We start from the raw sequence: 9666 nt of genomic DNA on the forward strand, positions 1-9666 counted from the left end.
AGGAAAAAATACCTCAAACTTCAAGCAATTGACCGACCAAGTCCCGCATCAACATCTTCACCGTAAGCATAAATATTCTTCGTAACATTATCGTCAACATTATTATTGCCTCGATACATTTACACGGCTCTCATATCGCTTGCACAAAAAGTCCCGATTCATACCAAAATCAAGAAAACCCGTGCGCATTAAAGACAAAGCACCCCTCAAGCTATCAAGGAGCGATGTTTCACGCTTTGCCCGTTCATCCAATGCTTCAAAACTCGGGGAAAGTACCATCAGCAAGCCGACCTTGAAATTGTTTCACACGATCAGCCGTAGTCGGAATCGTGCGAGAGAGATACTCAACTTTATGCAACAAGTGATCCAATCTCATCAATAACACCAGCTAGAAGGCTTCCCATCACTAGTTGAAGCGGACTAGTGCTTGTCTTTCGTGTTGACATCAGCCAAGTTGCGAAAATGGCATCTCGCAATGACCTCCAGACAGATGTTCATTCGCAATGCCAACATCAGGCTCGCCGCGATGGGTGCCCTCATTGAGATCAACCATTAGATCTTCCACACGATACCGATATGAATAAGCAATTTGGTTGCGGCCTTTCCACCGCATTGTAATAAAGGAGTTCACTTAGCGTAAAAACTGAAGTTCAGATGATGCATAAAGTAGTATGAAGATCAGATAACAATTAAAAAAATATATACAAAACTAGGTAAGTTCACTTGGGATACAAAAAAAAATATTGAGATGCAACATAAAAAATTTTAAAAAAAGACTTAGGAAGTTCACTTGCGATGTAGTATGAAGATCAGATGCCACATAAAAAAAGGGTTACAGTTTGAAAAAACTAACCACAATTCTCGCCAAACTTGTACTTCATCAACTCCGGTCCACCATTCCTTTCAATGTCCATTTTGTAAATAGCCTTGAGCGGCTTCTCATGCGTAAAGTTTGCGCGAGGAGTTCGAGTATGCATGACGAATGTGGTGGTAAGAAAATGTCGTCAAGATACATAACAGTTGGGGATAACAAAGACACCCTTCTAACCTGTACCGAGGGATATCGTGGTCTTGATATTTAGTAGCAGCTCGTTTCAACTCATCAACAACAAGTCGGCAATAATCCATCTTTGCCATCTTATCATAATCCATGTTCACAAGCATTGCAGCCTTCCCTACCGACACGGGTAGCTGAACCAGGACATATGAGCTTGCTAAAAAGAATGGCAAAGAAGACCTTAACAACCAAATCTTCCTTCTCGGGGTCTTCAACAAGATCGTACAACAATTTACGCAGATCTTTAGGCTCAATACTAGCATTGCTTTCGAACCCAAACTCTTGTTTCAAAAGAGCCAATGACTCGTCATGTCCAGTATTCTCGCAGCAAGATAGGAGTATCACCTCCTATAGGAAAACCAAACACCCGATGAACACCGCCTCGTATTAACCTCTAGAACTCGCCGTATCCACAAGCCAACTTCATGGTAGAAGTGTCAATAGTCTTCATCAAATAACACATGAGAACACGTGATATGTTACCCTCCAGGACCCACCGAAAAACACAGCCCAAAACCAGCTTGCTCAACCTTCAATCCGTGATGATCTTTTAACATTGCCGCAGACTCGAACGCACTTCACCGAGAGAACAGCGAAAAGTTTGCTGAAAACGCGTCTTCTCACCATCAAGATCTTCAACTGCCTTCCTCTTCCTAGCCATGGTTTTATTTGTCGGCCTTTTCAAAACTTTCTTCGAATCACCTTCCGAAACAACAAGTTTAGAAGGGCCTGGCTTCCTACCAACTTTCTTGACCTGGTATAGAAACCACAAAAAAAATTAATGAGAAAAGGAAGTTCACACCAACATGAACACAAAAGTTCATACTACACTAACCTTGGCAGGAGCTTCAAAGTCTGATTCATCGCTAACCACATCTGTACGACTCTTCTTAGCATTGCACTACATAAAATGAGATGCATAGAAAGGGAACAGTTCAGATTCAATAAACAAAGAAGTTCACAGTGGTACAATTATGTAAAAATGAACAAACAAAATAACCTTGCCAGCAGCAACACCATCTTCAGTGGAATCTGGGACATATGTCTCATCGACATCAATCTTACGTTTACGGTGACCAAGACGTGATTTCCCAGGAGATGAAACTCGTTTAGAAGCAACCATGGACTGAACAAGAGTAAGAACGCGAGGCTGCGCCGCACAGATTTGTACCTCGCACAAGAGCAAGCAGATTTAAAAAAATAACAAAAAGAGAAGTTCACAATGGTACAACTATGTAAAAGTGGACAAAAAAGGTATTTAACAGTAATAAACAAAAAAGAACATAAAAAAAATAACCTTGTCAAGCAAGCAACATCATCTTGAGTGGTAGTCGGGGAGTATGTCTCGCTGCACAGATTTCGGCTCGGGCAGAGCAGCAGCTAGCAGCAGCTTTCGCCAAAGGTGAATTCTCTTTAAACTTCCCGCAAACACCCCTTTCTTTCCTCACTTTAGGAGGAATAGTTTCAAGAAGACATTCATCACGTGTGCTTTCAGCACCCTCGCCGTCACGTGGAACATCAAGGACAACGGCATTACCCTTAGCGTACTTTGCTTTCGCAGGTATTTCCGGTAATATGTAGTCAATTTCTCCTCGGTGCCGAGCAAATTTAGCAAACCTTGTCTCTCCTTTTCCTTCGCAAGCCGTTCTTCAACCATATAATCCCGAGTAACTATTTGAGTACCAACCACAGATTGAGATTGGGTTTCTTCCATCACAGGTGTAGCTTCAACTCGTTTCGCATTCAAGAACTTGCCGAAGAGGAGTATAATCAAAGACAGGGCTGCCCATGTTACCCTTCTCCACAACAGGAGTCCTATCAAAAACAGGGATATCTAAGAACCGCGGTACACCGTCGAAGAATATGCAAGCAAAATCCTGGTTCAAGCAACTCCAGAGATTCTCTTATAGTCCGGTCACCGCATAAACACAAAACAAAAACACAAAAAAGGACATGTAAACAAAAAAAGATTGTATGCATTGCGTAAAAAGGAAGTTCACTAGAAAATGTTTGTGAGGTTCACATATGTATGTTGCTAACCCGAATCATCAGCATCATCTGTCACATTAGAAGGTAGATTCCCCAACCCGTAAAAACACAAGCATCACCACAATCATCAACATGATCAAAAACCTTGCCTAAATAACAAAAAAAAAACAAAAAGGTTCACTATCAAACACATAAAAAAAAAGAACAAATGTTAAGACTTATACTTCCTATGTACAAAGAAAATGTTAATTTCATGATTCACTTAAAAAAACAGCCTATACATGAAAAGAAAGATTATAAATACAGAGAATGAACATAATTAATATAGTGAGTTCATTTAAATGACAAGTAATTCATAACATGTCCTATATAGAAAACACATAAATAGACACAACAAATAAATGGTGACCACAGGGAATTATAACACAGATCAAAGCCTACAGAAGCAAACCCTAGCACACAATAAAAAAGTGGTCAAATCATAGGACAGAACAGACAAACATTACAAATAATATGTTTATTTCATTGTTGACAACGCAAAAAAACATGAATTTACAAAACCGAAAACAAACCTCCACCACCGGTCGGAGAATCCTTATCCATCACCGTAAAAATAGAAAAGAGGGACGGACTCCCAACCCAAAATTTGAAGACGAGCAGCCCGTCCGGGACGAAGTAGAACCACCGCGAGACGAATCGAGGAGCGGCCGGAGTTCCAACCGCCGGCCGAACGGGGAAATATCGCCGGCAAACACCGAAGACGGCGAGGACGAGGTAACTGCGGCGGACCTAGGGTTTAGAACAAAGGGGAAATGGTGGGTTTCGAGTAGAAAAAAGGAATAAGAACAAGGGCCGCGGGAGAGGAAAACCATGCGGGGGGCAGCAGTTACCTAGAGCGCCGCCGCCATTGCGGAGAGGATGGAGCAGTTTAGGATGGTCCGTCTGCGAGTGGGAAGTGGGGAGAGAGAAGACGAAGGCACAGACAAGCGGAGTAAAAAGGGGGTTGGGAAATAACTGCAAGAAATAACTGCAATAAAAAAAAAGAGGCAACAATAATAAAAAAACACTAAACGTTACCTATGTCAGTCAGATAGAAACGACAGGAAGTTCACATGAAACTCGCGATCGCGATTCACTTTATGTGAAAAAAGGAAAAATTATATGGTGGGGGGTCAAAACGCACCGACCACACAACCATTACGAAGTGCACTTAATAAAACAATCGGAGTTCACTCACTTGAAAAAAAAGTATTTGACTATGTTTTAAAACCATTTATTGATTTCCTAAAAATGGCAGATGGGAGTTCCCCACAAACAATACGAAGTGCACTTCTGAAACCGCAAGGAGTTCACTCATTTTAAAAAAGGTATTTTACTCTGTTTTTAACATTTGTTAAATTCCTTTTATTCATTTCCGAGTATGGGGGGGTCCCCCCCCCCAACCCCCCCTCCCTCCCTAACTAATTAATTTTATTCCATGCTAGCCCCCGACTCGGTTTTGTACATTAATGAGAAGTTCACAGCTTACTAACAGAGAAATACATACATGCTCAATGTAGATTTACATGAAAAACAATAGAGTTCACTCAACTTAAAAAAAAGTATTTGACTATGTTTTAAAACCATTTATTGATTTCCTAAAATATGGAGGATGGGAGTTCCCCACCACAATACGAAGTGCACTTCGAAAACGCAAGGAGTTCACTCTTTTTTAAAAAAGGTATTTTACTCTGTTTTAAACATTTGTTAAATTCCTTTTATTCATTTCCTAGTATGGGGGGGGGGGTCCCCCCCAACCCCCCCCCCACCTTCCCTAGGTAATTACTTTTATTCCATGCTACCTCCCGAATCTGTTTTGTACATTAAAATGAGAAGTTCACAGTTTACTAACACAGAAATACATACATGCTCAAAAGTAGATTTACATGAAAAACAGAGGCCCCAACTTATCCGTATCATGAAAATCAAACAGAAATTGAGAAAAGTTCATGCATATCGGTAGTTCACATCATAAAATTAAAGAAGTTCATTAGTTATAACAAACAAAAACATTCACTAGAGCGTATGAAAAAACAAAACAGATGCCAAAAAAAAATCTGGATTATGTTGCTACATCAAGTGTAAGCATGAAGGCCACCGCGTCATCACTGCATCAAGTGAGAAAAAAATAACTACAGGAGCATGCGCAAAAAATGAACTAAGCAAGAACATAGATCCGTGAAGAAATCGTGTATTAGGATCATGCGAACCTATCAATCAACAAACCATGGAGGAGACATACCCAAAACCATTACCGTAGAGAACAAACACCCGGAGGAGTAAGGGCGGAGCCATGAACGTAGAAGATTTAACGAAGAAGGACGGCGGACCTGTGTGACAGCCATCAGAAAACAAATCTGCAGCTGAGGATAAAAAGAAGATAAGAGCAGCGTAGAGCTAGCATGGAATAACCGTGCCGCAGAATATTGACGATCCGCGGTGCAGCCGTGGAGAACAAATTCGTCGGTGAAACGTCTGGAGGAGAGCACAGAGATGAGGAGCCGCCGTCGACGAAGTTCTCCGATAGGAATCGAGCGAGTGAGAGCATGGAATTGTGGAGCTTGTTAACTCCGAGCATTGAGGGTTCGTGTAATCGCTACGCGAATGTGTTCATCAGCCAGCAAGAGGTGTAGAGTATGCGAGTTATCTGAGTGCGGTATGTGATCAAAGTTGAGAGTGTCCACTAGTGAAAGTCTATTCCGTAGGCCTTGTTCCTAAAGTATCGCTATCGCGCTTGTTTAGCGTGTACTGCGTTAGCGCGGACGTGCGTTACTACGCTTATTTGATTGACTCACGGGCAAAGCACTTCGCATGCGATAAGTTAGCGAAGTTCGCTCATACGGATTCGAGACCACTAGTTATTCTCACTATCTCTTCGCAGAACTAGTGCACCTATATACGTGTGTATGTGGACATATATATACTATCTATACTATATGTATGTATGTATGTATGCATGAGCATGCATATCTCATGCACCTCATATCCTCACGGAGATTCGATCAAACATCTTAGGTGACCCACTTAAGAGCAACTCTGCTGGCGGTTCTACAAACCGTCGCTCTGGCATGGCCCAACACTGTCTACAAGAATAGAAGCACCCGTAGACATCACATACCGGCGCCTCCAAACAGCGGCCCCCAATTTTTTTAACAATATTTTGAAACAACATATCAATCACATTTTATTCATACAATCACACAAATATAATTAAATTATTCATACAATCAATCAAACAAATAGTACTTAAATTATTCATACAAACAATCATACAAGTATTACTTAAATTATTCATACAACCTAACAAACAAATAGTACTTAAATTATTCATACAAGCAAACAAATAGAAATAAAATCATGCATTGTTGGCGGCTCCTCTCCTCGCCCACAAATGCGCAGCTAGATCCGCCTTCAGCTGTGCATGGACACTTGCATCTCGAATTTCATTGTGCATACGAAGAAAAGCAGCAAATTCTTGGGGTACATGCTCTACCTCAGCTAGTGGCCCTTGATAATCAAATGGATGATCATCCTGCACAGGTGCGCCGCGCTCGCTCTCAATGGTCATGTTGTGGATAATCACACAGGCGTTCATCACCTCTCACATCTGAGCCTCAGACCAAGTGAGAGAAAGGTACCTGACAATGGCGAAACACTGCTCAAGCACCCCAAAAGCACGCTCAACATCCTTGCATGCTGCTTCCTGGCATGTTGCAAAATAGGCTTCCATCTCGTTTGATGGAGAGGGAATTGTCTTCACAAATGTAGCATACGTCGGATAGATACCATCAGCTAGATAGTACCCATTGTTGTATGCATGGCCGTTTACCTCAAAGTTCACGGCATGAGCTTGTCCCTCAGCTAGCCTGGCAAACACCGGAGAGCGCTGCAGCACGTTGATTTCATTGTTTGTTCCTGCCATGCCGAAAAATGCATGCCAAATCCAAAGCTCATGGTCTGCCACCGCCTTAAGAATGATACTGCACTCACAAGTATGCCCCTTGTAGATCCCCTGTCAAGCAAAAGGGTAGTTCTTCTAGCCCCAATGCATACAGTCAATGCTTCCGAGCATCCCAGGAAACCCTCTTGCTGCATTCTTTTGCAGGATCCGAGTTGTATCATCTTGTCTTGGTGCTCTCAAATAGTATTTATCAAACACCGCTATGACGGCTCAGCATAACCTGTAGAGAGTCTCTGTACGTGTCGACTCTGCCATCCGTAGGTAGTCATTGGATGTATCTGGAGGAGCTCCGTATGCAAGACAGCGCATTGCAGCAGTGCACTTCTGAATTGAGGTGAAGCCCCACAAACCTGTGCAATCTTGCTTGGCCATGAAGTACTTGTCGTACTCCCTGACGCCATGGACAATCTTCAAGAACAGCTCCTTGTTCATCCTAAACCGGCGCCAAATTCCTTCGGCGAATGAGTCGCGTCATCGTTGAAGTAGTCGGCGTCAAGCAGCATTGCGCCGGCTTGACGATGCCGGTTGATGTTCCTCCTCTTGCCTGGCTTTGAGCCGCCGCGCCGAGGCACGACGAAGAAAGGCTGGCGAACGCGCAGCATGTTCGTCAGAATCAGCTGCTGCTGTTGCCGCCGAAAAGCCTGAGCGTTCTGTTCCTCCGTGAATAGCTGCACCATCATCTCGTCGTCGTTGTCCATCGCGGCAATCAGACGAACACCTTGCGGTCGGGGCCATACTATCGCGGTGGCGGCGAGCTCTGTTCCTGGCGAAACAGCGGCCGCCGGTCGAGGGGGTGGTGGCCGTGTCGATAGACGGCGGTGTCTATTGCAAGCAGTAGGCGCGGCGGCGACGGCGACGGCGAAGGTAGCGATCTAGAGGAGTGGGAGTCGGCTCGGGCGTGTGTAGGAGGTGGGAAATCGGTGTGTCTGGCTGCCAGGCGGAGCCCACGCTCGTTTTCAGACGTGCCGCGAGGTGCCGGCGCGCTCGATTCGCGCCCTTGGCGATGGGGACGGCACGGGGTTGCCGGTGATTCTATTGGGATCGAAAATTGGCCGGCGCCGTTTGGGGCACATCGGTGCGAGCCTATTTTCGCTGCCAGCCCCCAAAATGCTATCGGGGCTCGGGGGCGGTGGAGATGCTCTTATTAAGGGAAGGAACATCTTTGATGGAATTTTTGCTTTACATGAGATCATGCACCATACTCACGTGAACAAGAAAGTGGGAATTGTGTTGAAACTTTGATTTTGAAAATACTGATGACAAAGTGAAGTGAGATTTCTTGCTTGCTTGTCATAACATTAGGGTCTTTTCTGATCATTGGTATAAGTTTTGTTGCATGAGATTCTTAATACTCCCTCTATGCCGGTTTATTGGAAAAATTAAAAAGATACCAGAGAATTAGGCTCGTATCAACAATAATTAGATGTAATTGGTGCCTACCGTGGCCCTATTCTCCATAAATCGCTCTCGCTCCCTAGAAATTAGTTTTGATCTGCATGCATGCAACTAATAGTAAGTGGCTGCAAAGCGGGCCTAGCCTTAATCGTTGGCTTCCCCTATCCCCTAATAAAAAGCTACAGATTACAAGAGAATTACAGTCCGGTGGCTCTTTTCTTTTCTCTCCCAATCAGTTTCTACCTTGGTTACGATGCATCTCATTATAAGCCTAATAAATCGGTATGGAGGGAGTAATAGTACTATACCAGTAAAATTAAATGATGTGGTTGGGCCTTATTTTGAGAGTGCTAAGGGAGTTAGACTGGTCATAGTGCATAGTATCATATACTAGTATCATGCATATGATACTTGTCTATGATATTATCTCTATAGTGGGTGATATTATAGAGTAGTATTATAAACTTCTAAATTTATTGTTTTGTCGAATCTCAATGTAAATCTACGTACAATATCTTCCATTTACTTTTCTCGTAACATGCGCTATGATACAGTATCCACCTATGTTACTCTAATCCTATCTCTACTCCTTAATTAGATGCCACATCATCATTTTTGTGGGCCTAAAATGCATAATACTACCTATGATACTACCACTATGACCAGCCTTAGGCAAGATGACCCATGTTTTTCTTTCAATTTTGTAGTTGAATGCTTGACTAAGATGGTTCTTACACTAGTAGGAAAAAGGCTATAGGGGCACGACTAATGGTAGCGGGCAACATACATGGCACGCGGTAGCTATTTTTAGCAGCGGGCCGAAAATGGGCATGCGACTAGTAAGTCAGTAATGGTGGCGTGTGGCACACTCCGGCACGTGACTAGTAAGTGAGGACCACTTGTGCAGATGACAATAAATTCCAGCAGCGGGCTAATCTAGCCACACGCGACATGTACGCAGTTAGTGGTAGCGTGCGCAAACCGAACACGCGACTGATATCCGTTTCCCGTACCTAACAAACATATTATCATCTTTTTTGTGAGTGCGCATGATGCATCAATGGTTCCACTGTATAAGACGAGGCATAGTGTAAACGCACCAACTTTGATGCTATATGTATGCATGTACCCATCACACTCTGTCAAAAGTCAAAACACGAAGATTTTCATCTATTGAACGTGGGAATCTTCTATGGCAGAGTTTCTCGAACATGTCTTATGCTTA

The 9666-nt window shown here is 43.2% G+C and overlaps 1 long non-coding RNA gene across 1 annotated transcript; it reads right to left on the reverse strand.

Moving 5' to 3' along the window:
• Positions 1–1775: 1775 nt before the first annotated feature.
• LOC124666220 lies at positions 1776–2172 on the reverse strand. Its single transcript, XR_006990827.1, has 3 exons — positions 2058–2172; positions 1893–1958; positions 1776–1811 (listed from the first exon to the last, which is right to left on the reverse strand). It is a non-coding gene; the product is annotated as an uncharacterized LOC124666220 (long non-coding RNA).
• Between the last annotated feature and the right edge of the window lie 7494 nt (positions 2173–9666).

The sequence above is a fragment of the Lolium rigidum genome, chromosome 6 (genome assembly GCF_022539505.1).
Source record: "Lolium rigidum isolate FL_2022 chromosome 6, APGP_CSIRO_Lrig_0.1, whole genome shotgun sequence".
Classification (NCBI taxonomy): Eukaryota; Viridiplantae; Streptophyta; class Magnoliopsida; order Poales; family Poaceae; genus Lolium; species Lolium rigidum.